This window comes from Mustela nivalis, assembly GCF_964662115.1.
Source record: "Mustela nivalis genome assembly, chromosome: 12".
NCBI classification, from domain to species: domain Eukaryota; kingdom Metazoa; phylum Chordata; class Mammalia; order Carnivora; family Mustelidae; genus Mustela; species Mustela nivalis.
Window position 1 is genome coordinate 67,877,862 of NC_139031.1, and position 13,905 is coordinate 67,891,766.

Sequence of the window (13,905 nt, forward strand, 5' to 3'; positions counted from 1 at the left end):
AAAGTTAATTTGGAATTATGTTGCTTACTCCAAAATGACACTTTGATTAGAATTCCATTAAAACTATAAATTATTTGGGAAGAATCAATCCCTTCAGGCTACTCAGTGGTTTTATCAAAGAACATGCTATATTTTATTTATTTATATCCACTATTTGTTCCAGTAAGACTTTAGGTAGATTATTTCAACTCAGAAACTTATTATAAAACCTTCAACAGGACGATGAGGAAAATAGGACAAGAAGAAGAAAGGAAAATATAAGATCTAATTAAAAATAAGCTCATTACTCAAGATGCATTTCAAATGCTTCTGCACACTCACTGAAGAGGATCCACAAATCGATTTTTAAGTCTGAAAAAAATACAGAAAGAGGGAGCTCTATGGTTTCCCTAATATTAAAAAAGTTTTGAAACAGAAGAGATAAATTTCTCCCATAGATGGACTGAAACTAAACCCTCAGTTGTAAGAAATAGCACTTTCGAAGATCATTACTCTAGCTTCAGCAACAAATGCTATAAGGTGGTAAATTAAATACCCTATATTGTAAGTAATGACAAAGCATCAAAATCACTTCACTTAAAGTAAGTGATTCACACAGAATCAAAATGATACAATCCACATCCAGAGTTCTTGGTGGACTTTCTTAATACACGGGAAGTTTTAAGATACCTAGATTATGGGGGCGCCTGTGTGGCTCAGTGGTTAAGCCGCTGCCTTTGGCTCAGGTCATGATCCCAGGACCCTGGGATCGAGCCCCGCATCGGACTCTCTGCTCAGCAGGGAGCCTGCTTCCTCCTCTCTCTCTGCCTGCCTCTCTGTCTACTTACGATCTCTGTCTGTCAAATAAATAAATAAAAATCTAAAAAAAAAAAAAAAAAAAAAAAGATACCTAGATTATGGGGCAGCAATTAGTTTGAACATATGTGCAATATTTCATTGGTTACTCGTTGTAGTGTAAACAATTCTGAGGCTTCATTGAGGCTTAATATAAAGGAGTTCTGAGAATAACTACTGATAGTGGGGGTTCTGTAGTGAGCAGGTATCAGTCTATAAGCCATTAGCTCACCTTATAGGAGGAATGAATATATGTATAGTTTCTAGAAAATCCTCTATAGGAATAAGTTGGTTAAAGATATAAATTTCCAGATTAAAAAACAAGCAAACCCTACTCAATAATTTGAAGAAAAGTACAACTAGACATTTTATACTCAGAGTGCTGAAAACCAAAGACAAAGAAAAAAAATCTTGAAAGACCCTGAACAGGTGAGGATCATCACATTGTAGATAAGCAGAATAATGATCTGAAGGACGGCAGATTTCACATCAGACACGATGAAAGAAGACAAATAACATTTTTAAAGGGCTTAGTAAAGGAACGTGTGGGTGGGTCAGTCCATTAAGCGTCAACCCTCCTTGGCCTCTAGCTCAGGTCATGATCCCAGGGTCCCTAGATCAAGTCCCACATCGGGATCCCTGCTTACCAGGAAGCCTGCTTCTACCTCTGCCAGCTGCTCCCCCTGCTTGTGCTCCCTCTCTCTCTGACAAATAAATAAATAAAATCTTCAAAAAAAGAAGCGCTTAATAAAAAGAACTATCAGCCCAGAATTTTATACATAGCAAAAAACAAACAAACAAAAATCCATCAAAAATGACAGCAAGTAAAGACATATTTTGGGTGAAGAAAATTAAGAGACTTTTTCTCCATTGATCTTCCCTACAAGAAATGCTAGAGAAAGTTTTTTAGGTTGAAGCAGGAACTTCAGGAATGAAAGAGGAATGACAGAATGGTAAACATTTTGGAAAATGTAATAGGTTACATATTTTTCTTTAGTTATTTAAAATATGTTTCAAAGTTGTAATAAAAATTATAGTATCATCTGGGGAGAAAATTTCAGTAAATGGACAACTATAACATAAGGGAGAAGAGTTAAGGGGCCTACAAGATTGTAAGCCCTCTATTTTTTATGTGTTGTATTGTGATGATTTTATTATTACAAGTCACTCCTCCAGCATCAAGCATTACACAAGTTTATGACCATTCAGAAGAGAAACCTTTGAAATATCAGTTCTTATAAATTACAAAAAAAAAAAAATTATCAGACTACATTTAGAGGGAAAATAAGGATAACATTAGAATTCTGCTTGTTAATTATTAAAGGAGAGTGACTATCATCACTTCATTCCTCCTTTTTTAAAATTTTTTAAAAGATTTTGTATATGTATTACAAAGAAAGAGCATGAGAGAGAGCACACAAGCAGGAGGGAGGGTTAGAGGGAGAAGCAGACTCCCTGCTGAGCAGAGAGCCCACCTGGGACCTGTGGCTCCATTCCAGGCCCCTGGGATCAAGACCTGAGCTAAAGACAGACATTTAACAAAATGAGCTACCCAGGCACCTTTAGTGGTTTTGTTTTGGTTTTTTCTTAAAATATGGTAAAAAACACATAACACTAAATTTCTCGTCTTAGCCATTTCTAAGTTTACAGCTCAGCATGTGTTAGGTATATTTACTTTATTGTGTAACAGATCTATAGAACTTTTTCATCTTTCAACACTAAAACTTATATATACTGAAGATTAATTCTTACTCCTACCTGCCTCTGATAACTACCATTCTATTTTCTGTTTCTATGAGTTTGACTACTTTCATATATTTCATATGAGTGGAATCATATGTATGGTATTTTGTCACTAATTTCTCTTTGCAAAATACGCTGAAGTTTTGTTCATGTAGTAGCATGTGATAGGATTTCCTTTTTTTTAAGGCTGCATCATACTTTACTGTGTGTGTGTGTATCATATTTTTAACCCATTCATTTGGATATTCAGGTTGCTTCCACATCTTGGCTATTGTGAATAAAGCTGTGATGAACACAGGTGTGCACATATTTCCTCAAGAATCCTGTTTTTAATTCTACTGGATATATACCCAGAAGTGGGATTGCTAGGTCATATTGTAATTCAACTTGTAATTCAATTTCTTGAGGAAGTTCCTTGCTGTTTTCCAAGCAGCTCACCATTTTAAATTCCCACTTCACAAAGATTCCAACTTTGCTGCATCCTCAGTAACACTTGTTATTTTCTGTTCTTTTTACAGTGGCTGGGGATGCCTAGGTGGCTGAGTCACTTAAGCATCTGCCTTCAGCTCCCATCATGATCCCAGGGTCCTGGGTTTGAGTTCCACATTGGGCTCTCTGCTCTGCCTGCCTCTCTCTTTTTCTCCCTCTCTGACAAATAAATAAAATTAAGAAAGAAAGAAAGAAAGAAAGAAAGAAAGAAAGAAAGAAAGAAAGAAAGAAAGAAAGAAAGAAAAAGAAAGAGGCCATTCTAGTGGGTGTGAGGTAATAACTCATTGTGGGTTTTTTTTTTTTTAAGACTTCATTTCTTTTAGAAAAGTTTTAGATTTATAACCAAGTTGAGAGGAAGGTACAGAGATTTCCCATATACCTCTGTCCCCAATATATACATAGGCTCCTCCATTGTCAACATCATTCACTAGGATGGTACTTATTTTTTTTTTTTTAACCAAAAATGAATCTACATGGACATATCGTAATCACCCGTGTTGTATATTCTGTAGGTTTGGACAAATATATGATGACATATATTCATCCTTATACAGGGTATTTTCACTGCCCCCAAAATCCTGTGTTCTGCCTATTCACCGCACTGCAACCCTCCGCCTCCCACTACCCACGGAAACCACCAATCTTTTTATTGACTCCACAGTTTTGCCTTTTCTACAATGTCACACAGTTGGAATTATACAGTATATATCCTTCTCAAATTGGTTTTGTTCATTTTGTAATATGTACTTAAGGTTTTTCCATATCTTTTCATGGCTTGATAGCTTATCTCTTTTTAGCACTGAATTATATTCCATTGTCTGATGTACACGGTTTATCCATTCATCTACTAAAGGACATCTTGGTTCCTTCCAAGGTTTGGTAATTATGACTAAAGCTGCTATAAATACCCTTTTTTTTTTTTTGTGAACTTAAGTTTTTAACTCCTTTGGGTAAATAGCAAGGAGGGCAACTGCTGGATCATATGGTAAGAGTAAGGAGCTGCCAAATTGTCCTCCAAAGTGGCTGTACCATTTTGCATTCCCACCAGCAATGAATGGAAGTATTCTGCTGTTGTCGGATGAAGTACTTCTGTTTATATCCGTTAGGTCCAGTTGGTTTATAGTGTTGTTTAAATCCTTCCTTTTCTTACTGATCTTCTGACTAGTTGTGTAACACCTCTATTTTTTATATTAAGTGGTAAGATACTAACTCTAAAAAGACTATAAAAAGTTAGGTATATATACTTTAAAAATAAAGAAACCATTAAAAATACAGAGTGATATTATCCAGATTCTAATACATAAACTAAAATATGATAGTTTAAAAAAATTCAAGTATCCAAAAGAAGGTATGAAGGGGAGAACAGAGAAACAAATATCAGAGGAGAAAAACAGAAAAGTTATAAAATGGTCAACTTAATCCAACCACATAAATCATTACATTAATACAAATAGTCTAAACTTATTTACTTATTAAGAGACAAAGATTATCAGGTTGGATTTTTAAAAAGATTCTGAGATAAATTGCCTATAAAAATAACTTAAATGATATAGATTAAAAGGATGAGAATATATATATACCATATTTATGGAAAATCAAAGGAACTAGAATGGCCAAAAAAAATTTTTTTAAAGATTTTATTTTTATTTATTTGACAAAGAGAGTGATCAAAAGTAGGCAGAGAGGCAGGCAGAGAGAGAGAAGGGGAAGCAGGCTCCCTGCTGAGCAGAGAGCCCGATGCAAGGCTTGATGCCAGGACCCTGAGATCATGACCTGAGCCGAAGGCAGAGGCTCAACCCACTGAGCCACCCAGGTACCCCTAGAATGGCCAAAAATTTTAAAATAAAGTTGAAAGATTCACAGTACTTAATTTAAAAATTCATTATAAAACTACAGTAATTGAGGGGCACCTGGGTGGCTCAGATGGTTGAACATCTGCCTTCAGCTCAGGTCATGATGTCTGTGTCCTGAGATCAAGCCCCACATCAGGCTCCTGGCTCAACAGGGAGTCTGCTTCTCCTTCTCCCTCTAACTCTACCCACCTACTGCTCATGCTCTCTCTCTCACACTCTCTCTCTGTCTCAAATGAATAAATAAAATCTAAAACAAAACAAAACAAAACAAAAAACTACAGTAATTGAAACAGTGTGGGTTTTGGCAAAAGAATGGACATATAAATCAATAAAACATAATAGAAAGTCCTGATACTGACCTATATATAAAAGTACAACTAATTTTTGAGAAAAGGACAAAGTCAATTTGTTAGGGAAAGAATAGGCTCTTTCATAAATGGTGCTGGGACATTTGGACATCCATGTTCAAAAGAATAACCCTTAACATATACTCTTCCCTTATACCAAAAAAAAAAAAGAGACTGAAAATAGTGCATAGATATAAATGTAAAATATAAAACTCTAAAAGAAAATTTTTGAGATCTTGGGCTAAGCAATCATTTTTTAGATATGACATTAAATGTATAAGGCATAAGAGAAAAGTGTGATTAATTGGTTTATTAAAACTAAATGTTTGGTCTGTGAAAGACATTAAATGAATGAAATAAAGTCTCAAACTCAGAAAATACTTTCAAATCACATGTCTGACAAAATTTTCATCCAGAACATATGAGGAGCCCACAAAACTCAACAATGAGAAAACTCAATAACAATGCATAAAAGATTTGAACAAATACTTCACCAAAGAAGACATACAGACAGCAAATGAGCACATAAAAAGATAATCAACATCCTTACTCTTTACAGAAATAGAAATTAAACACAGAATAAGAATCCACTCCCCATCTATTAGAATGATCAACAAACACAAACAAACAAACAACAACAAAACACCTGGCAATACCAATGCTGGCAAGAATATCAAACAACTCAGCTTCTCATAAAGCACTGGTAGATATGAAAAAGGGTATAGACACCAAGGAAAATATCTTGGCAGTTCCGTATAAAGTTGAACACACAATTACTTTGCACCCAGAAATGCTATCCACAGTATCTATGAGCATTTATTCAAATGAAATAAAAACATTTTTGTACAAAAACCTGCTGACAGATGTACATAGCAACTTCATTTGCCAAAAACTACAAGCTACCTACAAATCCCTCATCTGGAAAATGGTTAATCAGATTGTGTTAAATCTACTTAAAGGACTACTGCTTAAGAATAAAAAGGAATGAAGTACTCATACATACAAGAACATGCACATATTTCAAATATATTACGCTGGCTGAAAAAAGTTAGATTTAAAAGTCTACATACTACATGGTTTCTTTTATTTGACATTCTGGAAAATGCAAAACTATAGGGATAGAGAACAGACCAGTGGTTCTGAGGGTTAAAGAAGTAGGTCTGACTATAAAGTGGCAGCCCAAGAACATTTGGAGGGGCAAGGGCAAGTTTTGAGCCGGTTCTGTATCTTGATTATGGTAGTGGTTACATGACTCTATACAGTTGTCAAATCTCACAGAACCATACAACATAAAGACTGAATTTTATTGCTTATAAACTTAAATTTCAATACCCCCAAAATGTCTTCTTGAGTCAGAAAAAAGAATACATATTAATATATACTGCTTCTTCTTAAAAGAGAATGAAAAATTCACTATCTTTAACCCTTGTTAGTATTCTAACATTTCATCTTACCAAAGAAAAATAATAGGATTCTTGTCCTCCTATTATAAAGACATCAATGTACATAGCAGTGTTGCTAAAATACTCTGTCAAAGACATGGAGGTAGAAAAGAAGAGATTATGTGCTTTTTGATAAATCTTTGCTGCTATGTGTGGGGTTGTTCTATAAGTAAGAGAATCTGCTATCTTGGTAGTTTTCTGAATAGAGTTGTCTAACAGGGAGAATCAATGAAGCTGCTGGCTGATTAATGAGCATGAAACACAGAATGCTGCTATCTTTATTAACAGTGAAAAAGTATAGACTTTAAGAATAAATGCGGCAAAACACATATATTGTGTGACTCACTTTCTCTAGCCCTAATTCATTGTTCTCAGGAGCCTACTTATATCTGCATGGCAATTAAAAAATAAACTTTAATAAAAAAATAAACTTTAATAAATAATACATAGAGTATTTTGGAGGGGCTAGGAAATTAGGTTGTAGTACTGTAGAGTCAGATTGATTCAATCCCATAAATGTGATTAATGTTAGTCTGGACTTTTCAGTGTTTCTTTTCCTAAGTCATTATATACTTTACCCTCATCTGTTTGTATTTCTTTTGTCCAGTAGAAGAAAATAAAATACCTTCCTTTTAGGTGTGTTACAGATTTTGTTAATTCCTTCCCAAAGCTACCAGTGTTAATGGAACAGGCAACTTCATCAAGGTCTTAACCAGCTTGAAAGCTATACCTTAAATAAGTCAGTCAAAAGAAAAATCATCAAAGTGGACATATAAAAATCATACACAACTGTTTCCCTACAGTTACTATTCTGTTCTCAATCTCTTGAAGCTCTTCTTCTCCCCCCACCCCTCCCGAGCAGGTTATATTGCTGTTGTGGTCACAGAAATATGAGAGATAAGAGGAATTGATAGAACATAACTTAAAATATAGACTTTGTATGTAAGAGTATGTGCAGGTGCATAATTTCTTTACTTTGCATTAGACCTCTCTTGGTTAGCACAGTTTCTCTAGAAACAAACACAATATTAAAATGACAAGTTTTCTAATTTGAGTAATTTTCCGAGTACCTAAGTGATGAACACTAAATTTAGTTTGATGAAGTAATACAAGGATTTATTAAAAGCTGAACAACATGCCATTTTCTGCTTCTCCCTGATTCATTGAGGAGTGCCTTGAATGAATTAAGAGTCCTGTTTATGATGAATGTTACTGTTTAGGATCCAGAGCTCAAGGAGAGAAAATGTGTGGACCACAAGGGAGGGAAACATAAGAGGTAATGACAATGGACTGGGAGAGCAGATGAATCTTTTAGGCCTAGGGGGAAATGGGGAGATTGGAGAGCCAACCTAAAATCCAGTGTGCCCTACCAGGTCACCTTACCTTGAGTAAAGAACTTGACCCTCTGATTCTTTTGTCTCTCTACTCCTGGAATTTCTGTTCACAACCTTCTTTCCTTAGTCCCCTCCCTATCACAGAGTCACTACCATCTCTCCTCATTCCATACTTTTGTCCCATCCCCTACCCAGCTCCATGTTTGCAATGGTGCATGTTAGTAGAAAAGATCAAGTATTTGTCTACTAGAGAGGGATGTTTCTTTGATAGACAACTTTGAATGTTTCCCACAGAAACACTGTATTATTGTTGTATTTATACAAAACTATATTTGGGATATTTTTAGACTTGGCCATATCAAGAGATACAAATACCCTGTATGATATTTTTCCCCCAGTGAAAAATATTTTCCAACTTCCGAACAACTAATTTGCAATCAAACTTTTGGAAACACACCCATTATTACAGTAGCAATTTCAGGTAGATATATTTGTATCTGTGTTGTTTTCTTAATTGCTGTAAATTTCTTGGTACTAAGGATAAGGTGTTTATCCCAAGTATTACCTTGTATTAGGTAAGTAAGGAAGACAGACTATCTACTTTGTGCCATAACCCAGGCTCAAGATAAAAGGAAATCAACTACCATCAATTGTTTATTACATACAAATTTGGCTATGGTCTGTGCTAGTTCCTTTCTTTTGGGAACTCAAAGTCAAATATAGGCTATCCTAATGAAGCCATAGAGGTCCATGAAACATGTAAACTAAATAAGAAATATTTATCAGTCAAAATACAAAATGAATTAAATGAGAGCTCATCTTCTCAGAAGAATAATCCCCAAAGCGCTCTGAAACGTTACAATGCATCCCCTTGCAATAGAGTGAAAGGCTGCACCGTTGGCTCTCCCTGAGGCACTTAGGTTTGCCCACCTCCCAAACTGGGGAGGACTTTTCTCTGCACCTAGAGCAACAGGAACATCAAGGGTCCATTCTCAGTCATTAACAATGCAACTGTGAGGAGAGCATAACTCTGCTCTGACCCTCTCTCTATTTGCTACAGTCATTCCAGACTTGGAATTTCATTTTCCACTTTGAAAATAAGGAATTCCTTCCATTGTGACAACCTGATATGGTTAAAAAACATAAGGAAAATGTGGTCCCACACAAATATATAATTGGAAAAGGGAGGAGTATTTTAGCAGCCTTTTTTTAAAAAAAAAAAGATTTTATTTATTTATTTTCGAGAGGGAGAGCAAGCACACAAGTGGAAGGGGCAGAGAGAGACAATGAGACAGAGTATCTCAAGCGGACTCCATGCTGAGCATGGAGCCTGATATGGGGCTCAATCCCAGGCCCCTGAGACCATGATCTAAGCCGAAACCAAGAGCTGGACAATTAACTGACTGCACCATCCAGGCACCTCTTTCAGCAGCATTTTTAAGATAATTTGATACCCACTAGAACTTGGTAAGTGGTAGTTTCTTGAAGGCTAGTCACAATGTGGAATCTAAAATTTTATCAAGAAGTTACGTACTTTATCACATTAAACTGATTTGTCTATTGTGAATTTTGCATAAAACTCTTCTCCATACAAGACTTGGTTATGTTGGTCATTTGGAAAATACTGAATCAACGGGTTATACAGACCTTCTAATATTGAAACATTTCATCATATGATATAAAGAAATACCTTCCTTAATATCACCAATAATCTTTGTAGCAAAGTGTTTATGAATTGGGAAACTGTCAAGTTCATGTGGGTAGACATAAATTTCCCTAAATTCTAATTCTCACTTAGAATTTCTGATTTTATTATTGGCACTGATTTCAGCAGTGTGCTATATATTTTGTGTTGTTGTTTGCAATAGTTTGTGAGACTCGATTACCTATTCTCAACTCTGTTTAGTGTCATCAAGTTGGTACCTTGAAATCAGCCATGCTGAAAGTGTTCACAGCACAGAAACTCACTACCAGTCTACAAAATTAGAATCTTCTTTCTCCCACAGAGGGCTAATTGTCAAATATTTATCAGGACATCACTGGTTATTTTCCTTGAACTGACAGATTGACACTTTGTTGAAGACAAATTTCTGCCCAAACCCTAAATTTGAATAATATTAGGTTGTCTGAAAGTCAATATTTAAAAAAAGGAGTGGTCCATGAAAAAGCAGTTCATTCATCCTACAATTCAAACTACTGGGCAAATGCTTTTCCTCTGGACAATCAATGTACATTTTAGTACACAATATGCTTTTTGCATATTTCCCCTTTCTTGAAACAGAATAACAAAAAAGACATGTACTCAGTGTCAAATATAATAAAATTAATCATTTTACTGCTTCATCAAAACATTTCTAAGGAACTGGCAGTTCTATGCGCCTTGCTTTCAACACCTATGCAAATGTCAATATGGAGGAAAATGCAAGTAACACCTTAGTATTTTTTTAAAAAATAGTTTTATGCCTTCTCTGAAAGTATCTCAGGATCCCCAGAACTCTATAGTCTATACCTTGAGAATCATTGCTTAAGACAAACAGAAACCTAGAAATTTTATTACCAGTATATTATCACTTTCAAGTCTAAAGAAAATAATGCCTAAAGAAGGAAATATTGACATCAGATGATATCAGAAGGAGAATTTAAGACGCAAGAAGGGATAACGAAAAAATAAAATGATAAGCATGTGTTAAATGAAAATAAATATGAAATAATAAGCATTAAATAATAATAATATGTACATTGTGGGATTAAATTACTAAGAAGGAACTACATAGCAAACAAAGTATTTAACTCAGGAAAGAAGGTAAATGAAAATAATATATTTGTAATTGTTGATTTTTCTCTGACTTATTTTAAGTATAATACGTGTTTCAGGTATACAATACAGTGATTCAACACTTCCATATAACACTCAGTGCTCATCACAGCAAGTGCCCTCCTTCATCCCCAACACCTATTTTACCCATTCTCCCACCTCCCTTCTAGTAACCATCAGTTCCGTCTCTATAGTTAAGAATCTGTTTTTTGGTTTGTCTCCCTCTCTCTTCTTCTTTTCCCTTTGCTCATTTGTTTTATTTCTTAAATTCCACAACTGAAATCATATGGTATCTGTCTTTCTGACTTATTTCACTTAGCATAACACTCTGTAGCTCCATCCATGTCATTGCAAATAGCAAGATTTCATTCTTTTTTTTTTTATGACTTTATAATATCCCACTGGGTATATATACCAAATCTTCTTTATCCATTCATCAATCAATGGACACTTGCGCTGTTCCCATAATTTGGCTATTGTAGCTGCTGCTGCTATAAACATAGAGATGCTTGTAACCCTTTGGATTAGTATTTTTGTATTCTTTGGATAAATACCCAGTAGTTCAATTGCTGGATCACAGAGTAGTTCTATTTTTAACTTTTTGAGGAGCCTCCATAAAGTTTTCTAGGATGGCTGTACTGGTTTGCATCCCCACCAAACAGTGCAAGAGGGTTCCCCTTTCTCCAGACCCTCACCAACACCTTTGTTTCTTGTGTTGTTGATTTTAGCCATTCTGACAGTGTAAGGGGATATCTCGTTGTAGTTTGATTTGCATTTCTTTGATGATCAGTGATGTAGGGCATCTTTTCATGTGTCTGTTGGCCATACATATGGATAGATTCTTTGGAAAAATGTCTACTCATGTCTTCTACCTGTTCTTAGTTGGATTATTTGTTTTTTGGATGTTGAGTTTTATAAGTTCTTTATATTTTTTCATACTAACCTTTTAGCAGATACGTCGTTTGCAAATATCTTCTCCCATTCAATAGGTTGCCTTTTAGTTTTGTTGATTGTTTCCTTTGCTGTACAGAAGCTTTTCATTTTGATATAATCCTAATAGTTTATTTTTGCTTTTGTTTCTCTTGCCTTGGGAGACATATTTAGAAAGAAGTTGCTACAGCTGATGTCAGAGAGGTTATATCCTATATTCTCCTGTAGGGTTTTTATGGTTTCAAGTCTCACATTTAGGTCTTTAATTCATTTTGAATTTATTTTTGTGTTTGGTATAAGAAGGTGGTCTACTTTCATTCTTCTGCATTTTGCTGTCCAGTTTTCCCAAACCATTCATTGAAGAGACTGTCTTTTTCCCATGGGGTAATATTTTCTACTTTTTCAAAGATTAATTAACCATATAGTTGAGGGTTCGTTTCTGGGTTTTTTTATTCTGTTCTACTGATTTATGTGTCTATTTTTGTGCCAGTACTATACAGTTTTGATCACTGCAGCTTTGTAATGTAACTTGAAGTCTGGAATTGTGATGTTGCCTTTGTTTTTCTTTTTCTAAGTTTGCTTTGGGAAATTATTGACCTGTTTCAGAAGAGGGATAAGATATTAACTTTAGACTACACTAAGTCAAATAGGAATACTAAAACTTTCTTGGTAACCATTAAAAATATTAGAAATAGTGTATATATAACCTGCATTCTACTTTGAATAAGCAAAAGACAAAAACTAAAAGAGAGTAAACTGAGAAAAGGGGACTGAAAAAGATTGTGGCAATGCACCTAAGAATATCTGTAATAAAAACTAATAAAAAATCAATTAACATCCTGTTAAAAGGGAAGTATGGAGGATTTTCACTTTTGTCTATGAAAAACCAGTTTGTAAAAACCAACCTTTCCATGGAGAATAATTTCTAGCTACAATAAAAATGAATAAACAACTGCTTTAACATATTAGAGTGCAGCACAGACATCCAGAGCTTAAGCAGCCCAGATTAGAGAGAACGGAGACATGCTAAGGTGACTGTGATATTTTTTGCTTCATTTCTCCTTGAAGTATTTGCCAGAAAGTAACTGTCAACCTAAAGTTGTGCAGAAAGCGGCATCTTAAGCCTTCAACACTCTCACAAGACTGGGGAAACAAATAGAGCTTAATGCTACAAAGACAAGAAGAGCTTGAGGGACCAAGATTCTGGAGTTAAAGAAACTACAAAGAATAAGGCTGACAACTCTGCATTGCTTTTTCTCTTGATACATTTTCTAAATTCTATGTTTCATAAGAGATCTAAAAGTTGAGAAACCAGTTCTCTTGTGGAATTCTCCATCTTGGTATCTATTCTCTTGAATATTAATCACAATTATTTTAAAGTTCATGTGTAATTATGATACTTCTAAAATCTAGTTCACATTCAAGTCTGTTTCTGTTAACTGATTTTCTTGTTTGCTTGTTTCTGATCATTTTTGTCTCTTGGCTGGCCTCATACATTTTTATTTGAATACTTAACACTGTGTATGTAATATTGCAGATTATCTGTTATTGTTGCTGTTATCCCTCTAAGGGAATTTAACTCTCTTTTGTCAGAATAGGGCCACATTCTACTTCTGACAGAACCATTTGCATGTTGATGAAAAGTTTTAATCAACAGAATTTATAATTATGAATTTGTATATATTTAATAGCATAATTTTAAAAATATCAAACAAAAATAAACAGAACAAGGAAAATAAATAATTCTACTCTTTAACACCTGGTAATTTATAACTCAAGAAAACTAGCCCAAGGAAGGACAAAGACTAGACAACAGAACTATTAAGTCTGAGCTAATGAAAATTATAAACATGTTCCATATGTGTAAGGAACCAGTACACATTGCTTAAAAATATACATTTTTAACTGAACCTAGAACATTTACTAAAATGGCCCACTTTTAGGCCATTAGTCAAGTCTCAATAAATTTCAATCCAGCAGATTATTTTCTTTTATCAGAATATAATTAAAATAGAAATCAATAACAAATATCTTTAAAAACTACATGTATTTGGATATTTTTAAAACTTTCAGAGATAATTCACAGACAAAAAATTCATAACGAAAACTAGAAAAATA

The 13,905-nt window shown here is 34.5% G+C and overlaps 1 protein-coding gene across 5 annotated transcripts in view; it reads right to left on the minus strand.

The window, feature by feature from the left end:
* GNGT1 (G protein subunit gamma transducin 1) overlaps positions 1–13,905 on the minus strand; it is a 353,394-nt gene that overhangs the window by 273,282 nt on the left and 66,207 nt on the right. The window lies entirely within an intron of this gene.